The sequence below is a fragment of the Schistocerca piceifrons genome, chromosome 4 (assembly GCF_021461385.2).
Source record: "Schistocerca piceifrons isolate TAMUIC-IGC-003096 chromosome 4, iqSchPice1.1, whole genome shotgun sequence".
Lineage (NCBI taxonomy): Eukaryota > Metazoa > Arthropoda > Insecta > Orthoptera > Acrididae > Schistocerca > Schistocerca piceifrons.
In genome coordinates this window covers 199,035,305-199,059,721 of record NC_060141.1, presented here as the reverse complement: position 1 = coordinate 199,059,721, position 24,417 = coordinate 199,035,305, and positions in this window count along the sequence as shown.

Here is a 24,417-nt window from a genome sequence, read left to right as displayed (position 1 = left end):
CTGCCCGATTTCACACGTGGCCGGCAGGCAGTAACAGCTGTGACAACTGCAGTGTTGGAACGTGGGGACACTTCCACACGAGGTGATAGGCGGATCACAATCAAGCACCTAGCTGCTCAATTAGACTTGTTGGTTGTGGGCTTTCAAATAACTACTCACCCTCCGACTCAAAGTTGCAAATATTAAAGGTTTTGGCTGGTTTCGTTGTCTAGGGACTGGGATACGTAGTTGCTGCATTACAGGCCAAATACTGCTGAGTCTATAGTGTGCTATAAGAATACACACATGGATCAAATGGTCAAAGGTTTGTATCACTCGGCAATTGCGAATTACGTATGTAACATGTAAATTTATAAATGAAAAACTGCAATTAAATAAAATCTTCAGGTACTATTTTAACGACTTTAAATGATGAGTGGGATAGTAGAAGTTCTTTTGAGAATGCGGTCTATAGCTGCAAAACAGTTTTTGGTGTCGATCGTCCAGCAATTAAATAAAACGTAAGTTGAATAACAGGGAAACAATAGATTCCTACTGCAGGTAAATAGTTATGAACAAAAACACAGCTCGCGAAATATTCACTTCTAAACGCACACTAACTCTTCACTGCAGAAGCCACGTAAATCACACAAGGGCACACGTCGGCACTCCGAAATATTTCTATCCTCCGCGACCACGTGCCAACTGCTCCACTGTCCAAGTCTTTTCGCCGACTGTCAGAACTACCTCGTGTCCTCCCCGGAGACATCGCTGTGACTGGCTAGAGCACCCAGCCCTGTCTTCAAACCAACTCCCACTCACAAACATAACGAAACTTACGTAATACTCGAGTTAAATTTAAATAACTTGAAATGAAATAAATATTCTTGCAGCTGGACCATAAACACGCTCTAACACACATATTAGATAAATAAAAAAAATTAAATAAACATATATTAAAAGAATAGAACAAAAGGTAGGCCATTAGCCTAATGTGTCTGTGCTTTCTAAAACACAGTAAATATTTAAGCAATTTCTTCATGAATAGTATATATCGGATATAAACAAGGAAATAGATGAACATGTATATTTATAAGCATCCTGCTACCGTTTTTTCGTGTAACTAGAGTACTTATGGCCTGACGCGATCGATAATAATCGGCCAGTTTGACCTCCAATAACTCATGTACTATTTAAGTTACATGTCTGTAATTCATACCAATTTAGGTTTACGCTAATAGCTTTCTAAAGACACGGCGATCGACAAAATCGGATGAAGCGTGTATATTTTGGAAATTCGTTTCTGAGTGTTACTTGTATAATTTACCTTCAGATATTAAACTTTAAATTAATAAAGATATTGAAAACCTGATTACATCATCAGAATCGTCGTGTAAATAACGGTAATGTACATGTTTCTTTTTGAGGTATCATGATTCATCTGGCTACAATTAATTTCTATACAAGCTGTGAAATATCTGCCATTAAGGTTTCACAAAGTCCGCCAACTTTGGCGCTCCTAGCGCACAGGGTCACCACGGAATTACCAGCCACGTGCTTGATGGACCTCGCTTTCCGGCCGTTTTGAGGCACCACGCGGATGCTAACGGTCTCCGGCCCCGGCTGCCGCCCAGCACGAGTGGTGGCCGTCAACTCCGAACTTCGAATATTTCCAGGGCGCCACAACTCGTCTGTTACCTCACTTGGTAGAGCTGGAACACTGGTCCACCAGTTGTGGTTATCAACGGTGTCTGCCCACAGGGTTACTCGCCGCCTATAGGAGCAGCAAAAAGGGGCCGTCATGTGCGGAAGTGCTTGTGCCTTACGAGGTTTATTGCGACAATTTTTTGTCGTATATAATCACAAGTGATGAAACACGGGTTCGTCATGGAGTGGTTACACACCACCTCTCCTCTGAAATAAAAAAGTTCAAGGTAGATTAGATTAGATTAGATTAGTACTCGTTCCATAGATCATGAATACGACATTTCGTAATGATGTGGAACGTCTCAGGTTAATAAAAGGTGTCTATACAAGATATTACATTACACAAAATATTACATGACACTTGATATTTTTAATTTTATTTTTGTGGTGTTGGAGAAATTACCCACTTACTAATCCAAAAATTCATCTCTAGAGTAGAAGGAGTTGTCATTAAGAAATTCTTTTAATTTCATTTTAAATGCTATATGGCTATCTGTTAGACTTTTGATGCTATTAGGTAAGTGACCAAAGACTTTTGTGGCAGCATAATTTACCCCCTTCTGAGCCAAAGTTAGATTTAACCTTGAGTAGTAAAGATCATCCTTTCTCCTTGTGTTGTAGCCATGTATACCTATATTACTTTTGAATTCGTTCAGACTGTTAATAACAAATTTCATAAGTGAATATATATATTGTGAGGCTACAGTGAAGATCTCTAGCTCTTTAAATAAGTGTCTGCAGGATGATCATGGATGAGCTCCAGCAATTATTCTGATTACTCGCTTTTGTTCAATGAACACTCTTTTACTCAATGATGAGTTACCCCAGAATATGATGCCATACGAAAGCAGAGAATGAAAATAGGCGTGGTAAGCTAATTTACTGAGATGTATATCGCCAAAATTGGCAATGACCCTAATAGCATAAGTAGCTGAACTCAAACGTTTCAGCAGATACTCAGTGTGTTTTTTCCAGTTCAACCCCTCATCAATGCATACACCTAGAAATTTTGAATATTCTACCTTAGCTACCGATTTCTGATCGACGTCTGTATTTATTAATGGTGTCATTACATTTAGTGTGTGGAACTGTATATACTGTGTTTCATCAATGTTTAATGACGGCCCATTTGCAGAGAATCACTTAATGATTTTCTGAAAAACATCGTTTACAATTTCACCAGTTAATTCTTGTCTGTTGGGTGTGATAGCTATACTTGTATCATCGGCAAAAAGCACCAGCTTTGCATCTTCGTGAATATAGAATGGCAAGTCATTAATATATATTAAGAACAGCAGAGGACGCAAGATCGAACCTTGCGGCACCCCGTTCTTGATTGTTCCCCAGTTTGAGAAATCACCAGTTTCTTGCATATTATGTGAACAGCTTATTTCAACTTTCCGCACTCTTCCAGTTAGGTATGATTTAAACTATTTCAGCACTGTCCCATTCATACCACAGTACTTGAGCTTATCTAGAAGTATACCATGATTTACACAATCAAAAGCCTTTGACAGATCACAAAAAATGCCAACGGGTGACTTCCGGATACTCATAGCATTTAATATTTCATTAGTGAAAGTATATATAGCATTTTCCATTGAAAAACCCTTCTGGAACCCAAACTGACATTTTGTTAAAACTTTATTTTTACAAAGGTGTGAAGCAACTCTACAATACATTACTTTTTCAAGAATTTTGGATAAGGCAGTCGGAAGAGAGATTGGGCGGTAGTTGTTGACATCCTTAGCCTGTAAAGTCATGGCGACCGTCTTCTGGGACTCTGAAGAGGTAATTCTGTTTGATGTCCTCCCTCAAGAAGGAACGATCAACTCTTAAATGTATCGCGCTATCCTTAGCAAATTCAAGAAACGACCTCAGCGTATCGGTCGCTACAAAAATGCAAACAAACTTCTTCTTCTCCGTGAGAAAGCAAAGCCTCACTCAACTCTGCACACGCAAGAGGAGCTTACAGAACTTCATTGGACTCTCTTCCCTCGTGCACCCTATAGCCCCGATCTCGCACCTTCCGACTTGCATTTGTTTGGCCCAATGAAGGATGCACTCCATGGGAAGCAGTACGCCGATGGCAAGGAGATTACTAACGCAGCAAGACGTGGACTCCGACGTAGACCAGTAGAGTGGTACCATGCGGGCATACAGGTCCTCACAGTAAGGTGGCGTAAGGCCATCACATTGAAGATTATGTTGAAAAGTTGGGTTTTGTAGCAGAAAGGGTAAGGGATATTATGGTGTGTCGGGATAGTGAATAACACCAACCTGCTTTCAGAAAATAAATGTTGCATTACTTCTTGAACGCTCCTCGTATATACCGAAAATAAAGTCTTTGTAGTCCTATGCATAAGTTAAAATTCATATAAAGTCTTTACCTCCATTCATGTAGAAGATATGGTCTTATCAGATGAGACAACATTTTTTCATACGCGCCGTGTATCTCCACAAAAAGATGTTTCCAAAAGAGTGAATAAAAGAAACATTACAGTCGTTTGTAACTACCGTTAGCAAACTACTGTATGCAGGATGCTGCGAAATGTCCCGTTCAGACAGAGGAGTTAATCCGGAAGATAACAGCGCCAGCTATCGGCCCGTAGCGGGCTGGCGGAGGTCCGGTTGCGCGCGGCCCGCGACTGTACGCAATAAAGCCATGTCACAGTCTGCCGCTTCCATTACTGAATAAATTAACCCGAGCGCGATCCGCCGGAGTGGAGAGCGGGCGCCTCGCCGCGCCGCGCAGCGCCGGTGCTGCGCTCTGCGGCCGCTGCACGTTTGTTCGCGTTTGTCGCTTGTTTTGTCACGTGACACTCGGATTGGGCGGCCTGCCGGCCGGCGGCCATCCACTGGCGCTCGATGCGGCACGGCGCGGCGCGGCGCGGCTTGACCGGGCGCGACCAATCAATAAATACAGTGACGCCGGCGACGGCAGGCGCCATAGCTCAGCCCAGCGCGCGTCTGCTTGTGGCGGCAGCGCGAGCTCTTACTGGCGCCGGCGCTCGCTGCCTCTGGTATGGTAGCCTTACTGCAGTGAGTGTGGCAAGGTCAAGCGCCACTGGAATAGCTGCATCTGAGGCTCATTGTTCTCAACGACCTGCAAGTATAGCGTGTCTAGTCTGCTTCCGAATACAAAGAAAGGAACTGGAGAGACTTCCCGCTGAAATATCCCCACGTGACACTGCCCAAACGTTTGTGAATGCGCCAGCACCTCTATCAAATTGGTCGCTTGTATAAAGTAAATTATAATCGTTCAACGACAGCAAGGATATGGAGAAAGGCTTCACTTGATGTTATGAATGGCAGTGCTCATTAAATGTGAATAAATGCCAGGTAATGCCTATAACAAAAGCAAACAAACCTGCAGTGCCCGATTAGAACAGTGGTTCCCAACCCGGGCAGTAGTGAGCAAGTATGAAAACGATAAAGTTAAATGACTCTGCGCAATGGTATGCAGACCATGAATTAAAGATTTGCCGCCGGAAGGACACATCAGAGAAGCGATGGCACTGAACTTATTAATTATCTCACTGAGTATTAATGTGAATTACTACAAGAAAAATGAAATCACTAATCGCTTACCGATTTGTGAGTGTATCAGGTCGTGGGTTCTGACGATAAGCGGATTGGTAGTGAAAAAACTGACTTTAATTTCCACCTAAAAACAGGAAGCGGAACTGAATCGGACTTGGTATTTAAAGATGCTAGTCTTACTCGGAATACGATGCCCAAACAGCAACACGTGATTCGCGATCGGTTTTACTGCTTCCGAACAATGTACGTTACCCTTCCTGACACGTCCTCTCTAAAACGGATGACACACAGCACAGAAACGTACATGAGAAATCTTTACGTGACTACACTAGCGGTAGACACTTTTGACAAATATGGCAAGTTATTATTCAGAGCAACATAAAGTGCAAGATTTGCCAGTTATTCATTTCTACGTGTGCTTTGCCAGACAGGACAAACGAAGGCGAGTAACGGGTAGGAGCCTTCTACCGTTTAACTACTGTCAGTTTTCCATATATCTATATGTTTGTCTAAATTTTATTCACTTACATAAATAGTCCTTGCCTTTTTCCTATTATTGGAAAACCTATTCTCTTTTTATCTTACGTTTGGATGAGCGTACGTTTCATCATGGCAGAGTGGAGAAATCAAAGAAAATGCTACTTTATTTTTATTTCTTACACTTGAGGGTAATTATCCGCTGAAGGCTTAAATGAAATTTTCTGAGCGATAAATGCAAAGTGGTTCGACTGTGTTTCGGGCACGAAACTAAATTATTTTTAAAATATCATTACCATTTTCGTTATTTCGTAATACTAATACTGATTACATGGATTATCAATTACGTAAATTATCAGCAATTACATTTTTTTTCGTTCTAGCGTTAAGGTGTGACACAATTTGATGGAGCTTACAGCTCGTGAAACGAATATTTGAACATCTTCCTCAGACAGTCTACCCAATACACGCAAACTTTGTATTTTTGAACCATGCATCTTTGACAGTAAAACTGATACATACAGGATACCTATTCTTAAATATCTCACGAAAATGCTTTCTCAGAGTTGTGTATAATTCTCCCAATTGACCAGAAAATGCTCCATTGTTCATTTTGCAGCAGATAAACAAACTAATTGACATCACAACACAACCGCAGTTGTGTACTTCAAGCATGCTGGATGTTATGAGTCAGCAACTCTTACTGAATTATGACGCAAAAAGACAGCCAGAGTTGGGAATAAACATTTATGTTAGTCGAAACGATGGTTGTCTTTTTGCATCATAACAGTTACTGTTTAATGGTTACTACATTAATGTGGGGCTCTCACCGTATTAGTCGACCACAATATTATTGCACCTGGAAACGAGGGGGCTTCGGTCGACCCATGTGTTTTCATGTGCGGACGAACACAATCGGAATGTGTTCTGTTGTTGTGATAACCAGATAACTTGCTCGTGAAGCTATCCGATCTTCCACAGTGTATACGAGACTCGAAAAAACTGCTGTGGTTTTTATTTACTGTGACGTCAAAGCGTGTGTCCGACAACGGCCACGGAAGGCGACGTGCAATACAGTAACATAGTGCTTGGGTAGTACTATCATTATTGTTGTTGTTGCTGTTAATGACAGTAGTCAGACACAAGGCACTGGCAGCTTCAAGACGTCCGCTTTCTGTCAGCTCAGAAATAAGAAGTCCAGAAATCAAATCATTTATAAACTATCTATAGTGTACACATTTTGATTTGTTCGATTTTAAATTTGGTTGCAGGGTGTATGTGGAGGAAAGGAGTGGTGAAGAGAAAGCTTGTTTTGCAACAAGTCTCTACCCTCAATGCGGATAGTTTGCTTCCTTTTCTTAGAAGGAACTGTAGGTAGCACTTTGAACTGAGAATTGCTTCAACATTCTGTAAAAAAGGTAATTAGAAAGAAGAATTATGAGTTGGCTCCTTGACTCACTAGTTCTTGATTTAATAAAATACCTACAAAAACTAAATATTCATACATAAACTGGAAGCAGTCTTGATCGCATATTTTTTTTTAAATGTGGTGACCGGTTTCGATCTTATTATAAGATCATCTTCAGAACTACAATGAACAAGAATCCTTATAAACATATAAAGGACAAAATCGTATATTGATAAAACAGTAAATAACGCTGATATACCATAAATGTCTACCGGAGGCGGTGGCGCATGGCAACCCTCTTGCTTGTGGCTGACGGTGTACTGCAACTTGAAGGACGCCAGCTGCTAATTAAATACTTGAAGCCCCGCCCAGCGTCTCCTGCGTAACGTCATGGATAGCCAATCACGTAAGTTACATTTTTGCCGCTTAAGAAAGCAACGTGGTAGTTACTGTTAAGTCATTATTACCATCTATAGAACTTATAAAACAAGTTAAAATCTTATAGCTTATGAAATGTAGTGTAAAAAGGTAATCACTGCGAGCTAAATAGTGTGGCCATCTATCACGTACTGTTATCGACCAAAGCAAAGATGATAACAAGGATGCCACTCTAGTAACCATGGCTACCTACTCGTCTTACTAGGGCCAAAGAGGCTATCTGTGGGGAAAGCATCCTGGTCGCTCTAAGGCTGTCAGGGAGACCCAATGAAGGTCGATCAGTACATGATATGAGTAAGTGGTATGCACATAAGTTACTGTTACCATTAAAATTTCAATGAAAAGACATCTCGTGAAAATTAATGTTACATCTAGAATGCGATATCAGTAGTGGAATGTTACAGAAATTTATAAAGTAAGAGCTATATTACCGTTACGGTCGTTGATCTGCATAGAACGCAACGTGATGGCTATCATGAGCGTAAAATTAATGACATTATACCACTAAAGAACAGATGAAACCAATGTCTGGACGCTCACATCATGGGCGGACGAAATAATGTCTGCGGTAACCACAATTTTATATTGAAATATAGTGTTAATAAACATACCAATAACCGTTGGCCCAGCAGGGTGGGGGAAAACATCCCTTGTCAAATAGTAAAAGACAGATGAGTGACATATAGCGTATACATAAGGCAAGAAAATTGAATGGTGCACACACGCACTTAATCTAGCGTAATATGTGGTAAAACAACAGTCACAAGTTAATATATTACACAAAATATAAAGCGTGATAGTGTGATACTAAACGTATTGAAGAGCATAGGCGCGTTCGTCTGACGTAATGTCTGTCCATATGATATAACAAAATACAATATCACGATAACCATATCTCCGCTGTAACGATTCCTTTTAATAGTTTTTTACTACGCAATTATTGTAGTTTGTGTGTGTTACGCTACTGCTTACCACATTTGTTTATAACTAGCCACAAGCAAAAGGGCTGCCATGCGCCACCGCCTTCGGCAGACATTTATGGTATATCAGCATTAAAAAAAAGTGGCTCTGAGCACTATGGGACTTAACTTCTGAGGTCATCAGTCCCCTAGAACTTAGAACTACCTAAACCTAACTAACCTAAGGACATCACACACATCCATGCCCGAGGCAGGATTCGAACCTGCGACCAGAGAGGTCGCGCGGTTCCAGACAGTAGCGCCTAGAACCGCTCGGCCACCCCGGCCGGCATATCAGCATTATTTACTGCTTTATCAATGTAACATTTCGTTTTTTATATGTTTATAAGGATTCTTGTTCATTGTAGGTCTGAAGATGATCTTATAATAAGATCGAAACCTGTCACCACATTACAAAAAATTATGCGATCAAGACTGCTTCTACTTTATTTATAATAATTATAGATCTTTGTTTCCTAAAATAAGAACTATGTTCTTTAAAATATTAAATATTTATACGCCGCTATTTTAAAAGTAAGTGTTCAAATAAAATTATTTTTCATTCTGAAGTTTATGATGTTGTGGAGAGGAGGAGGGAGGGTGTTACTAGCTAATATCATATCCTATTACACTCAGGGGAAATGGGCTTAGGCTGGGAACGACATTACAAGATTAGTTATGAACACCTGGAGGACGCCATTTGGTTTAATTATTTACAGGGAATATTATGAAGCGATTTGAAATGAGACAAACACTGATATTCACATATGGCAATGCACGTGGAAGTCAGTTTTTACGCAAGAGGTTTGTGGCAGTGCAGCTGTTAAGGAAAGCCCGCACAAAACCTAGTGCAACCAGTCCTGAGAGTACTGATCCATTGTTTCGGAAGTCCGTACGAAGTAAGAATGGCAGCAGACAGCGAATGAATTCAGCTGCGCGCTGCTAGGATGGTGACACTACGGAGTAGTCGATATGATAGTGTAACAGTAATGCTTGGGGAACTTAAGTGGAAATCTCTGGAAGAAAGGCGTCACTACTCTCCAGAACCACTTTTGGTAAATTTAGAAATCCAATAAGACTGAGGGACGTTTCTGCTACCGCCACAGAATATTTCGCATTGCGATAATGAGAATAACACACGTACAGACAGTCACAGGGTCCCTCACTTTTATGGGCTGTCGGAGTATTCACATAATGACGTCTAGGCTTCCAGGCTTATGACACAAGCTTTGTTACACTTTCTCTTTCTTTCCTTTTTTTAGAAAACTTGTGATTACGAGCAGAACCAACAAACCAGAAATCGTACTAACATACGCTCTCTCCCAAAGCAAATCAACAACTCGCACGACCTGTCATCTCTCACTTCTTGTTAATTCATTGCCATCTTTTTCGATCGAACTGTTAATATCGCCCTATGCTCTGCATCTTTCAGCTTGCAGAACTTTACAGACACTACAGAATTGTGGTACTATTTCCGTTTCATTTGTAGCACACACTGTAGTTTTCTGCTCCATGCACCATATTTCACAGGCAGGTAACGTTATTCATACGTTTTCGTTACCCTCAAACTCTTCTTTCTTCATTCCAACTTCAGAACCACGTACGTGAAACGTTGTATGACAGTACAAAACTAACTCTCCTTAGCCCCTCTCGCTAGCAGCAACACTCCTGGGATACCTTTGTAATGGTTCAAATGGCTCTGAGCACTATGGGACTTAAATACCTTTGTAACAGAGCATTAAGTGGAAGGGCTGGGGGTGATGAGGTAGGCGTAATACAACAGTTCTAAGCATAATTTTATTGTAACTAACCATCCAGTAAAATTCACTGATACTCTTAAAACGAAACTTTTAAAAAGAACACGAAGTAATTGATTTTAAACAATATGTCGAAACAATTTTACAATGAAACATTTAATTAATTTAATGTGGTATCTTGGCCAAGAAAAACTTTACAACTAGAGGCGAATATAACACATGCGCTCATCCTATCAAATTACTGCAATTCCTCATACGTCGGTCTTTGCTCAATGCAAACAGTTACAAAAGAAAACAACTATCAGAATGTGTCTCTGGAAGGGACACGAAAATAACCATCTGAATACAGTGCATATGAGTAGCATGACAAGTTTCCGGACTTCCCCTCCCGCAGAGTTCCCTTAGTCAAATATACGCCACAGCTAAGCCACACAGAACACGCCCTGTATTCAGACCCCTGGGCGACGACCGTTCCAATCACCACAGCTCACTGTAACTCAAAAAGGTTAATGATCAGCACTATCCACGGTGTCACCGATACCGAGCGGAGTCATCTTCTGTCAGCAATACGTCGTGTAACAGGTTGACGCAGTCCAGGGCCTCGCTCTTCCGTCTCGCTCCCTGATTGCAACTGTTCTCCCCGTCACTTAGCGGCTGTCGGCAGAGGGCGACACCTGAGTAGCGCTGGTCGCACCACGCCGGAGTACCGGCGCGGGAAGGTTGCACGCGGCATTCAAAGGCGTCGGACATGTGGCGGCTCACCTTGGAATGAAAATTACTGTTCCCAGTTCCTACTTCCCTCTTCTCTTACTTCTACGTGACCCTGTTCAAGATATTTTCCCCGTTTCCTGTTATTAAATACTGTACTATCGTAGCGATCGTATTAACTGATTCATTCAACACCTGAAGCGAAGTCTACAGCCCCTTGTGGCATGCCTTCGACTTCCGGTGTCCCATTGGCTTATGCCAATATGGTACCACGATTCCGTTAAACACAGAGTCTACTTCTTTCTATGTTCTTTGCCCTACCAGATAGAATACGAAGTGGTCAGCACAACCAACTCGAATTCCAGAATATCCATCCTGACCCAGACTTTTCCGTCGCTTTAGATTCTTTAAGTACAAGTGTTCTCATGATTGTTTTGAAAAGGACATAATCTGCTTCTCTTCCCATGCTTGCAGTCTCCGAGTTCGTGGTCCGTTTCTAATGAATAGTCATCGATAGGACGTCAAACCCAAATGTTCCTTCCTACATTCCTTTCCCGTCCCTTTATTTGCTAGCAAAGTTTTGTTAACTGAAGTCACAAAGTCTTCTACATCTGTCTACATCTACATCCATACTCCGCAAGCAACCTGACGGTGTGTTTCGGAGGGTACTTTGAGTACCTCTATCGGATCTCCCTTCTATTCCAGTCTCGTATTGTTCGTGAAATGAACACACGTTGATAGTCAATATAATTCCATTGTAATGTAAAGATTCCGAATCTTATGATAGTCAGCGGCCGAAACTAGTAACTTGGGTAGTTACAGTAAGTGCTATCTCTGCTTTAGATTATTGCAATAAAAATTATTGTTTCCATTACTGAAGCCCGCCGGGATGGCCGAGCGGTTCTAGGCGCTTCAGTCTGGAACCGCGCGACCGCTACGGTCGCAGGTTCGAATCCAGCCTCGGGCATGGATGTGTGTGATGTCCTTAGGTTAGTTAGGTTTAAGTAGTTCCAAGTTCTAGGGTACTAATGACCTCAGCTGTTAAGTCCAATAGTGCTCAGAGCCATTTGAACCATTTGAACCTTTACTAAATTTTTTTATGAAAGAGCCTGTAGGACCACTCTGTTATGATAACTTAATAACAGTGGTGGACGTAAACTTATAACTGGATTCTTCTACCGATCATCTAAATCACCTACAGATGTAGCCGAATACCTAAGAAGAAATTTACTTCGCTGGTGCGTAACTTTCCCAATCACGTTGCAATCATCATTTCCAAGAATCATTTGAGACGGATATAGTTTTTTTTAGTGTTGGACTTGACAAGATGCCTTGCGAAACTTCACTAAATAGGTTCTCTGGAAACTTCCTGTGACTGTAGTTTCGAACCCTACTTGTGAAGAAAATATGTTGGAGCCAATAAAAACAAACGGACCCGACCTCCTTGAGGATGTCCACTTGGGAACTGATGTCAGGGACCGTTGTGGAGTTACGGAGAGAGGTGGCGGAACAGTGGTCAGAGCACTGCACTCGCATTACGGAGGGTGACGGTTCGTATCTCTGTCCGACCATCCAGAATTAGGTTTTCCCCGATATCCCTAAATAGCTCCAGGCAAATGCTGGGATGGTTCTTTTTAAAGGACACGGTCGATTTCGCTCCCCATTCTTTCGTAATCCGAGCTTGTGCTCCGTCTGTTGACTCAACGTTAAACTCTAATCATCCTTAATCTTATCAATTTCTTTCAGTGTTTCTTCTGTGACTGTATTGCTTTCGTAAAATAAAGAACAATCGCCTTCAGCCAAAATTGTGATATTTCAATGCACGGTGCATTTAGAACCTTGGGGGATCATCTTCACATGTTTTGAGAGTTTGCATCGATTATTTTTCCAGATTTAAGTTAATTTTGTTTCAATGCACTGGTGGCCCATCTTCAGGTGCGGTCTACATCGATTATTTTTCCAAAATCAACTTATATCTGAAAAAAACATTTGAAGATGAGTCTAGAGGGGTCGAAATACATCGTGCACTGAAATAGAAATCATGGTTTTGACTGAAGGCGGTTGTTCTTTGTTTTAATAATCTTTCTTTCCATGAGTAAGCTGTAGCACCAATGATTACCAAAGTATAAAGGCAATTAAAAGAAGTAGCAGGCTTTACATGTTCACTCAGCTAGAAATTGTGGCAGCAGTATCATATATCAATGAAGAAAATGAAGAACTTGAAACTTAACTCTGCACACTATCATGTAGAAGAACTATAGCGCAAGTTTAAAAGAATGTTTGACGTTGCACTAGTTACGTACGTTCCTAGTACAACAGTTCGTGGCGTGACAGACACTCCACGGCATACTATCGCTGTGAAAAAGCTTCTAAAGAAACAGAGACTACTTCATAACAGATGCAAAGTAAAGCCTAGGGCTGTAGACAGAGAGATGCTGAATGAAAGGCGTTAGGCTGTCAAGGGGGCAATACTTGAAGACTTCAAGGACTTCCGTAGCAGAATATTGTCCAAAGGGCTCTCACAAAACCCAAAGAGATTCTGGTCGTACGCAAAGGACTGTTGGTGGCACCAAAGATAACGTCCAGACACTTGTGGACAAGACAGAAACTGGAATTGAGAGCACTGAAGCAGAAGCAGAAATGCAGAACTCAGTATTTAAAATTTTGCTTTAAAAGGGAGCATTTCCCTAATTTAATTCTCCCATCCATGCAAAGATGACTGAACTCAATATTTGTGTCAATGGTGCTGAGAAGTGCCTGAAATCGTTAAAAACTGATCAAAGTTCCTGTGCTCTATGAAGTCTCTATCAGATCCTACATCGTATTTGTGGCTAATTTAGTCCCTCTATTAACAATACTCTACCGTAGATGGGATCCCTCGAACTAAATACCGTGCTTAGTAGTTGGAAGAAAGCATAGGCCACACCAATCTATAAGAAGAGTAGCATATGCGATTCACAAAAGTGAAGAATTTTAGTGCATATTCCGAGGTCAAATGTAACGAGGTATAACAGAATGATCTCCTCCATGCCAAACTCAGGGACTTCTGAAACGTTGACCATGTAAATCCTAACTTGTACCATGGACGGCGATGATAGGCAGAAGCAATATCTACTAACTTCGAACGGCATCTGTCTTGGTAGCGCACACAGGCTTAATAATGAATGTACGATCGTCGGAGTATGAAACGAAATGCAATGGATTCAGGATTAGATGGTAGAGAGGACACTGTTTGTCATCGCGGATGGAAAGTCATCGTCAGATGTAGAAGTATCTTTAGGTATATCCCTGGGAAGTGTGTTGTGACACATTGCTATTCATGTTGTAGGTTAATGACCTTGCAGACAATATTAATAGGAAACCTCGAACATTTCACAGATGATGTAATAATCGGTAATGAAGAACTGCTTGGAGAAAGGTGCTCAAACATTCAACCATATGTACGAGGAGCATTCAATAAGTATACACACTTTTTTTCTGTAATCGGTTTGGTTTCATTCAGGTCTCCACTGCACCAGATTCGTCCTCAATCATTTGGACACAGACCCCTATTTTTAAACATGATCTCCGTTCATTGCGACGGTCTTGCGCAACATTATTAGAAGGCTTGTATTACAGCGTGGTACCACTCAACTGATTGACGTCGAAGCCTTCGTCTTGCTGTATCAGTAACCTTCTCATCTGACAAGCACTGCTTCCCGTGAAGTGCATCCTTCATTGGGTCAGACACCTGGAAGTCGGAAAGTGCGAGATCTGGGCTGCCGAGTGCATGAGGAAGACCAATCCAATGAAGTTTTGTGAGCTTCTCTCGGGCGCGCAGATTTATGTGAGGCCCTGAGTTGTCCTGGAGAAGGAGAAGTTCGTTTGTATTTTTGTGGCGACGAACACGCTGAAGTCGTTTCTATAATTTCCTTAGGACAGCGCAATACACTTCAAAAGTGATAGTTAAACGTTGAGGGAAGACATTAAACAGACTGACCCCTTCAGATTAGCTGTAGACCGCCACCATGACTATAACGGCTGGGAGTGTGACTTTCAACATTTTGTTGGCAAGAAAGATGCCATGGCGCAACTCCATTTACTGCCGTTTCGTTTCCTGTTCGAAGTGAATGCACCCTTGTTTCATCGCCTGTGACGATGTTTGATAAAAAAATTCACACGATCAACCTCGTAACGCGCAAGCAATTCCACACTTAGGTCTTTCGTTGCTCTTTACGGTCTTCTGTTACGTGGCGCGGAACCCAGCGGACATACACCTTTGAGTACCCCAACTACACTGCCTGCCCGGTTAGTCGAACGGTCTGACGCACAGCTTTCCGGAGCAGAAAGGAGCGCCTGGTCCCCGGCACGAATCCGCCCGCAACTGGCCGCTATGGCAGAGCGGTTCTAGGCGCTTCAGTCCGGAACAGCGCTGCTGCTACTGTCGCAGGCTCGAATCCTGCCTCGGTAATGGATGTGTGTGATGTCCTTATGTTAGTTAGGTTTAAGTAGTTGTAAGTCTAGGGAACTGAGAGCTCATATGTTAAGTCCCATACTGCTTAGAGCCATTTGGACCATTTTGAACCAATCCGCCCGGCGGACTTGTGTCGAGGTCTAGTGAGCCGGCCAGTCTGTGGATGGTTTTTAGGCGGTTTTCCATCTGCCTCGGCGAATGGGGGCTGGTTCCCCTTATTGCGCCACAGCTACACTATGTCGGCGATTGCTGCGCAAACAAGTTCTCCACGTCCGCGTACACCACCATTACTCTACCTCGCAAACATAGGGGTTACACTAGTCTGGCGTGAGACGTTCCCTTGGGGGGGGGGGGGGGGGTGGCGGTCCACCGGGGGCCGAACCGCACAATAACCCCGGGTTCGGTGTGGGGCGGTGGAGGGTTGAAGTGGACTGCGGTTGTCGCCGTGGGGTTGTGGAGCACTTTGGCTGCAGCGGGAACGGAACCTCTCCGTCGTTTCTGGATCCCCAGGTAACATACAACATACAACAACCCCACCCGCGGAACAAATGTGTGAGCCGTACCAACAGAGACGTCCAGTTCTGCAGCGAAGTGTTTAAGTGTGATCCGTCATAACCTCGAATAAGAGCGTCATCACGTCTGCACGTTCCAACACTACAGGAATCACAGCTGTGTGCGGCCGGCCGACTCGTGGGAGATGGGACAGGTTTGCACGGCCTTGATGCGATGATGACAGACATCTCGGCCAACGACTCACCGTGCTTTTTCCACTGCCAAGTCTCCGAAGGCATTCTGCTAGTGCCTGTGAATATCTGCAATGCTTTGATTTTCTGCCAAAAGGAACTCAACGACAGCTCTCTGCTTGAAACATACCTACGTTACAGACGCCGTTTTGATGGCAACGTGCATCGCTGCTACCTACCTTACTGAACACCCTTCGTATATAGTGTATCGAAGTTGTGATAAGATTAGCAGCTTGTCTGAATGTTCAGAAACGTAAAATTCTGCACTTCAAAGAAGTCGGTCAAACCATAGTAATGTTTGGGAGAAACAGTTTTTAGAGACGTGAACTGGAAGTAGCGTATAGGTTCAGTCGTAGCTAAAGTAGATGGCGGACTTCGGTTCATTGGTAGAATGCTTGGGAAATGCAGTCGTCTACAACGAAGACTGTTCACAGAACATTCCGTGCGACCCATCCTAGAATATTGTTTAGGTGCTTGAGACCCGTAGCTAATAGGACTGACAGGAGATACTGAATATATACAAAGAAGGGTAGCACAAACGTTTACAGGTTTGCTTGCTCCGTGAGAAAACGATATGGAGATGCTACAAAGCTGAACAAGAAAACGTCTGAAGACAGACGCAAACCATCCGACGAAAGGATACTTATTAAATTTCAAGAAACAACTTTAAATGACGAATCAAGGAATATACTGCGACTGCTTACTTATCGCTCATGTAGAAATCACGGAGACGAGATAAGACTAATTACATCGATCACAGACACGATTACGCACTCATTCTTCCAGTGCTCCGTACGTTAATGAAACGGAAAAAAGCCCTAATTACTGGTACAATGGCAAGTACCCTATGCCATTGATTTCCTTTAACTGGTTCCTATTATTGTTACAATTCGGTTGAGAACATTGAACGAAAAGTTAATATCGCTACAGCCCTTTTATGCGTCCTATTCTTCAGCGGCCTACAAGCCAACTAATATCTATCATTTCTCTAGACTGCAACTCGTTTGGCCGAGGTTACGGGGACAAAACACAAATACCACATACAAAATGAATATTTATAATTTATTCACATGAATGGACAAATATTTGAGAATAAATGTGAACGTGATAATACATATCCTTGAAAATGTGGGTAGGCAGTGTTCCAAAGTATCAATAATACGAGGAAGCAGTCCACCTGCAATAATTTTGTAAAAACCGTTCTCTAAACTTCAGTTTGTAATGTCTGCAGTGGTGAAACTAGTGTTTTCCGTATAAATCATTATGCCAACACCGTTACGAAAAAAAATCATAAAAATATTTGTACTGAAGTGGTTATTTACAGCATGTATATTTTAATCTGCGAGAGCTATAAAAGAGATAAATCGAAAGCTGACATGAACCCACGTGACACACTTTAAATGTTTGCACTCGGAAATTTTACGCTGACAAATGCCAATTAACATCTGACTGCGTACAAAAGTTTATGGCTGCTCTCTATCTGCGATGACTGCTGCCACATCTTTGGTCCCGACTCTTCGTTGTCTCGCTGATCGCTGTCTCGAGCAAATACACTGATGCTAAATTGCATAAATCATATGGAGCCATTAAAGAATCTAATAATACTGCGACCTTTGCTCTGAACAGTCACACTATTAAAACACACTACAAAAAGGAACCAATTTTCACTGCTCTCCAATCAAACGCGACAAGACGCAACCGATCGCTAATCGTAGAAAACACCACTCGGTATTAACCTCGAGCACGTGACTAACTACTCATTGTTATACAGCTTGCCCATTTATTCATACTCACAAAAGACAAACAATATTTGACGCTCGGCCCTTATATACAACACTAGTTATGACCGCATATAACCAGACAATTCATTTCACTACGCCATCCACAGTATTTCATTGTACCTGTTTCTTTAACATAACGCGGCTCAGAGTCTCTATTTGAATTTCCACTCATATATCTGGAATGATTTGTAGCGTAGCTGAATTACTCCAGTTTACCATCGGATGTGTCTGACACGTTCTGAGGCTCTAGTACATTCAAAGTTGTGTCGCCTTCTACGGTGCATCATTCCCAGTTTTCTTTCGTCTGAGTCTTCCTCCTCTTGCAGACTTATCCTCTTGTGAATTTACCTTACTCTCAGAATTGTTGGTTATTACAAGGCACACAATAAATATGCACATCAAAAAACGTTTTGTATTACCTCGGTTCCGTGAGTTCCGGAACCTGTACAGGATATTGTAATAGAGATCAACATAAACATAATTTCAAAAAATGGTTCAAATGGCTCTGAGCACTATGGGACTTAACAGCTGTGGTCATCAGTCCCCTAGAACTTAGAACTACTTAAACCTAACTAACCTAAGGACATCACACACATCCATGCCCGAGGCAGGATTCGAACCTGCGACCGTAGCAGTCGCGCGGTTCCGGACTGCGCGCCTAGAACCGCGAGACCACCGCGGCCGGCATAAACATAATTTCCGCTGTTTTTATTGCTCATGAAAACCACACATTGCATGTTGTACCACCATGCAGCGAGACCTTCGGAGATGGTGACCCAGAATGCTGTACACACCGATACCTCCAATACCCAGTAGCACGTCCTCTTGCATTGATGCATCCCTGTATTCGTCGTGGCATACTATCCACAAGGTCATCAAGGCACTGTTGGTCCAGATTGCCCACTCAACAACGGCGATTTGCTGTAGATCTCTTAGAGTGGTTGGTGGGTCACGTCGTCCATAAACAGCCCTTTTCAATCTATCCCAGGCATGTTCGGTAGGGTTCATGTCTGGAGAACATGCTGGCCACTCTAGTCGAGTGATGTCGTTATCCTGAAGGAAGTCATTCACAAAATGTGCACGATGGGGGTGCGAATTGTCTTCCATGAAGACGAATCCCTCGCCAATATGCTGCCGATATGGCTTCACTATCGGTCGGAGGATGGCATTCACGTATCTACAGCCTCTTCCATGAGCACCAGCGGCGTACGTCGGCCCCACATAGTGCCACCCCAGAACAGCAGGGAACCTTCACCTTGCTGCACTAGCTGGAGAGTGTGTCTGAGGCGTTCAGCCTGACCAGGTTGCCTCGAAACAGATGACCGACGATTGTCTGGTTGAAGGCATATGCGACACTCATCGATGAAACGAACGTGATGCCAGTCCTGAGCTGTCCATTCGGCATGTTGTTGGGGCGATCTGTACCGTGCTGCATGGTGTCGTGGTTGCTAAGATGGACCTCGCCATGGACGTCGGGAATGAAGTTGCACACCATGGAGCCCATTGCGCATAGTTTGAGTCGAAACACGACGTCCTATGGCTGCACGAAATGCATTATTAAACATGGTGGCGTTGCTGTCAGGGTTCCTCGGAGCAATAATCCGTAGGTAGCGGTCATCCAATGCAGTGATAGGCCTTGGGTAGCCTGAGCGAGGCATGTCATCGACAATTCCTGTCTCTCTGTATCTTCTCCATATCCGAACAACATCGCTCTGGTTCACTCCGAGACTCCCGGACACTTCCCCTGTCGAGAGCCCTTACTAGCACAAAGTAACAATGTGGAAGCGTTCGTATCGTGGTATTGACTATCTAGGCATGGTTGAACTACAGCCAACACGAGCCGTGTACCTCCTTTCTGTGGAATGATCGGCTGTCGGACTCCCTCCGTCTAATAGGCGCTGCTCATGAATGGTTATTTACATCTTTGGGCGGGTTTACTGATATCTCTGAATAGTCAAAAGGACTGTGTCTGTGATACTAGGTCTATCTTCAGAAATTCTGGGGACCGAGGTGATGCAAAACTTCTTTGATGTGTGTATATCGGGAATAAAAATGTCGCTTTATTTCTCAGTACCACTTTCCTCGTCTTATATCTTCAACAAACCACATTGATCAAATCTCTTCCTCATTCGCTTTCCAATAAACAGTTCTCTTCTCAATAAAATTTACAAGTTTTTTCCATAATATTATTTCGTCTTACTCCTTCGCTTTACTCCCTACTCTGCCCTTCAACTGTCTCTCTCAGGGTTATTGATGTTAAGCACTGATACTAATTCTTCTATGTGGTTGAGGTCTAGAATTACAGTGAAATTACATGTACATGTAAAATACCCAGGTATACATTACACAAAATTATCAACATGGAAAAAAGTAATGTAAAGAAAAACAATACAGATATGATGATATTAAAAAAAATAGATAACAAACAGTGTAGAGGTGCGCACAAATCCTCGGTCGAAATTGGCCCGTCACACCACGAACTTGACAATGGTGAGCAGGGTGTGGATAAATCACCGTGCAAAATTTCGTTAACAGTGAAAACACAAATACCCGAACATTTTAATTTGAGGAAAGTCTGTATTTTCACTATTGGACATGGATATTTTTCGCAGAAAGTGACGAAGGACTACAGTAGCATTATAAACATTTCATACGGATTCCAGTTCCTGAAGCAATTATTTAGATCATTCGGCTACTAATTGAACGAAGAGGTAGCATCCAAAATGTGTTCTGATGGAATATCGATAAACTGAATTCCTAACTATTGGGAATATTTTAATGATATGAACCAATGCTTGATATATTTTCAGAGAAGCCGCATCAAACACAGGATGAAAACCGAACAATCGAAGAGTGCTATCTTTTTTCTTAACTGACACGTGAGAACGCTTATTGCAGGCAGCGCTGTCATGTTGACTAATGAGAGTGTGCAAGCGAGCCGTTTCTAGTTGCGTAACAATCGCAGGTAATACTATATACGTTCCATTAGCAACTTCGTGTTTGAGGGGATCAAACTTGACTAGAAACGTATATAAGAATTGGAATATCTTGTAATTTTTTGTGCGATCATAACGAAGTTAATGTATACGGCAAGTGTAAGTTCTGATTAATTGCATCTCGAAACAAGGTACTTCTCTACCCAGGCCGATATAAAGACCGTTGATGGCACGGTAAAGCACCAAAAAATAATGGTATACGCATACGTATTCAAATACAGAGATATGTAAACATGGAGAATACGGCGCTGCTGTCGGCAACGCCTATATGAGACAAGAAGTGTCTGGCACAGTTGTTAGATCGGTTACTGCTGCTACAGTTGCAGGTTGTCAAGATTTAAGTGAATTTGAACGTGGCGTTATAGTCGGCGCGCGAGCCATGGGACACAGCATCCTCGAGGTAGCGATGAAGTGGGGATTTTTCCGTACGACCATTTCACGAGTGTACCGTAAATATCAGGAACCCGGTGAAACATCAAATCTCCGACATCTCTGCGGGCGGAATAAGATCCTGCAAGAGCGGGACCAGCGACGAGTTAAGAGAATCGTCCAGCGTGGCAGAAGTGCAACCCTTCCGCAAATTACAATGGATTTCGGTGCTGGGCCCTCAACAAATGTCAGCGTGCGAACCATTCAACGAAAAATGATCGATATGGGCTTTAGGAGCCGACGGCGCACTCATGTACCCTTGATGACTGCACGACGCAAAGCTTTACGGCTTGCCTGGGCCATTCAACACCGACATTGGATTGTTGACGACTGGAAACATGCTGTCACGTGTTCGGGTAGGGGGAGAGCCTAATGAATCCATGGGCCCTGCATGTCAGCAGGGGACTGTTGAAGTTGAGTCTCTGTAATGACGTGGGGCAGGTGCAGTTGGAATTATATAAGACCTCTGATACGTCTAGATACGATTCTGACAGGTGACACGTAGGTAAGCATCCTGTCTGATCACAAGCATCCATTCATGTCCATTCTGCATTCCGTTGGACGTCGGCAATTCCGGCAGGACAATGCGACACTCCAGACATGAACATTATTGAGCATATCTAAGATGCCTTGCAACGTGCTCTTCGGAAGCGATCTACACCCGCTCGTACTCTTATGGATTTATGAACAGCGCCGCAGTGTTCATGGTGTCAATTCTCTCCAGCACTACTTCAGACATTAGCCGAGTTAATGCCAGGGATTGTTGCGGTACTTCTGCGTGCTCGCGGGGGTCCTACACGATATTAGGCAGGTGCACCAGATTCTTTGGGTCTTCAGTTTATGAGCGGTGATTTGTCCGTCGCATGCACATAGCGCGAAAGATTTAAGTTCTATACGGTGGAGATCTTTCCTGAAGCAACCGTAATCGAAACTCAGGTGTGTGAAAGCGGTTCTGAATCTTTTTGAACATGGCTTCTTGTCATACCAGTAAGTAATTATGGATGTCAGTACGTCTTCTATAATATAACAGTTCGAGGTTTATTTGTTTGTTGTAATTGTGGATTTCTTTATAGTTGGTTAGACTATATATGCCTATGTGTTTCTCGTCATTTGTGTAATACTTATAGTATGGAAGATGGATACTGTAAAGACCCACAGTCCGAAGATTATTATAAATCAATATACCACGACCATACACGCTGACACAAGTATATGCATGTGAGAAAGAATATTTAACACAAAAATTGAGCAATCGTAACAACAATAGCAGAAACAATAACAAGAAGATAACAACATTAATAGCTAAACGTAACTTTCAATCTGTTTCGTACAGGAATACTTCGTCTGCGCAAATGCTTCCTTATGGTTCTCTTTTCCTTTGCTGTAAAACTGTGCTTGGCCAAAGACTTCTTTGGCTTTCCCAGCGTAATATGTCTTGAAAGTCTACTCGGGTTCGCTGTCGGATCCTAAAATCAATGTGATTTAATATTTCGGCGATTTAACTGCCCGTCGACCTCAGGAGAATGCTGCTGCTTCTGATACGCACATATAACTGATATCAAGGCTGCAAATCGTCGTCCTAAATTGGCCTCCGGAAGCACACGGCGCATACGCCGCCCATCACAGTTGCTGCCCCCCAAAGACAGGGTTGGTGAAGCCGTCAGCAGCAGAACACCGGCGGGAACGATATATCGCACTCAGAGACTATTTTCCAACACCACACAGAGGAACGATCTATTTTCATGCGGGATAGTGCAGGATACCACGTCCTGATAAGAGAAAAACTAATGTCTCTTAAACGACATGCCTCCAGTACAGCCGGCCGATGTGACCGAGCGGTTCTAGGTGCTTCAGTTCGGATCCGCGGTGCTGCTACGGTCGCAGGTTGGAATCCTGCCTCGGACATGGATATGGATGATGTCCTTAGGTTAGTTAGGTTCAAATAGTTCTAAGTCTAGGGGACTGATGACCTCAGATTTTAAGTCCCATAGTGCTTCGAGCCATTTGAACCTCCAATACATGGAATGAAGGTCACAGATTTATGTGCCTCTTATGACGAAGAACTTTAAGGAGTTTTAACATTAAGAGTGTGTTCCGTCCATCTTCCGAAATTAGAGCAGTACTCGGCTCTATGAATGATGATTTGGGGCTTAGGAAGCCTGGCTTATATAAAATTTCATATCAGTGTGGGAAGGCTTACACCGGCCGTTCTATTCGCACTTTTCAGGACAGTTGCGTGGAACATTGTCGTCGTACGAGGCTACAGCAGCTGCAACAATCGGCGGTAGCAGAACAGTGTTTACACAACTTCTTCGGTGCGGCCGGCCAGAGTGTTTCCAAATAGTCTTTGATCGTGATATATCGTTGTCGCCAATGTTCCACGAGGGGCGGCGCCACCAGTCCAGTCTTGGAGAGTAGCAGCTGCGGTGGGCGGCGCAAGCGCTGTGTACGGTATGGAGACACACACTGACCAGGCTGGTGATGAGCTCTGACGCCACGTTCAATCACATCCCAGATCTGTGATCAGATCTGACGAGTTGGGGGGCCAGCACATCAGTTGGAACTGGCCGCTGTGATCCTTGAACCACTCCACGACACTTCTGGCCTTTTGACACGGGCGTTATGTTGTTGAAAAACGCGACTGCCGTCAGATAACGTGATCGTCATGAAGGAGTACAAGTGGTCTGCAACCAGTGTATGGTACTCCTTGGCCGTCAGAATCCCTTGTGCGAGTTGCACTGGACCCATTGATGTCCATGTGAATGTTCCCCAGAGCACAATGGAGCCAACGCCTGTCTGTCTTCGTACCGCAGCTCAGGTGTCAAAGGGTTGGGTTGTTTGGGGGAAGAGACCAAACAGATAGGTCATGGGTCTCATTGGATAAGGGAAGGACAGGGAAGGAAGTCGGCCGTGCCCTTTCAAAGGAACCATCCCGGCATTTGCGTGGAGCGATTTAGAGAAATCACGGAAAACCTAAATCAGGACGGGCGGACGCGGGATTGAACCGTCCATGCGAGTCCAATGTGCTAACCACTGCGC